Genomic DNA, 736 nt, shown 5'->3' on the forward strand with positions numbered 1-736 from the left:
GGGTCGATTTCTTCACATCAATCTTCTCGACTATATTGCTTCAGCGAATATAGCTCGTTCTTCTCTGCAAAGCAGATATACTTCGGTGAAGTTCCTCAAACTTAGCACCGGAGACAACATTTCTCTTCGGTTGTATATGGGCTATTTCTCTCTATATGCACTAGCAAACAAATTAGGCCATACCTGTTTCTGTCAATAATCTCCAAAACACAAGGTAAGCAAATGTTGCACCAACAAAGGAGTTGATATTGGGAGCACTTAGCTGCAAACAAAACAGTCAGGCATGCCCTTTCCACAAATTGTTCAAACTCCAGTTTAATACCTGCTCCGTTCATGAATGTCTCACATGGCCACTAACAAGGTCGTACATCAGCCAATCGAGGAACACTGTAATCTATTTCATGGTAAGAAATTATCGCGGTACCGTGACCTAAGGAGCCCCTGGAGAAGTATTTATTCATCCTATCCATTTTCTGAATTTTTTTAACAACTCATAAAAATGAACAAAACTCAATATAATTGATAGTAACTACTCCCACAAGCTTCTAGTGCTTAAGCCATGCACCAAAACTACTTAGAACCAAATAAATTTGACATGCAAGCTCATATTCAAGGTCACCTACAATAGCTAAATAAGCAAAGTGTAGATTGTTAGAGGAAATTTTTTGAAAACGGAGCTCCAAGCAAGAAGATGAAAAATTGTTCACAAAAAGGAAAAACATGAGTTGGAACTTGA

Source organism: Triticum dicoccoides, chromosome 4B (genome assembly GCF_002162155.2).
Source record: "Triticum dicoccoides isolate Atlit2015 ecotype Zavitan chromosome 4B, WEW_v2.0, whole genome shotgun sequence".
NCBI classification, from domain to species: Eukaryota; Viridiplantae; Streptophyta; class Magnoliopsida; order Poales; family Poaceae; genus Triticum; species Triticum dicoccoides.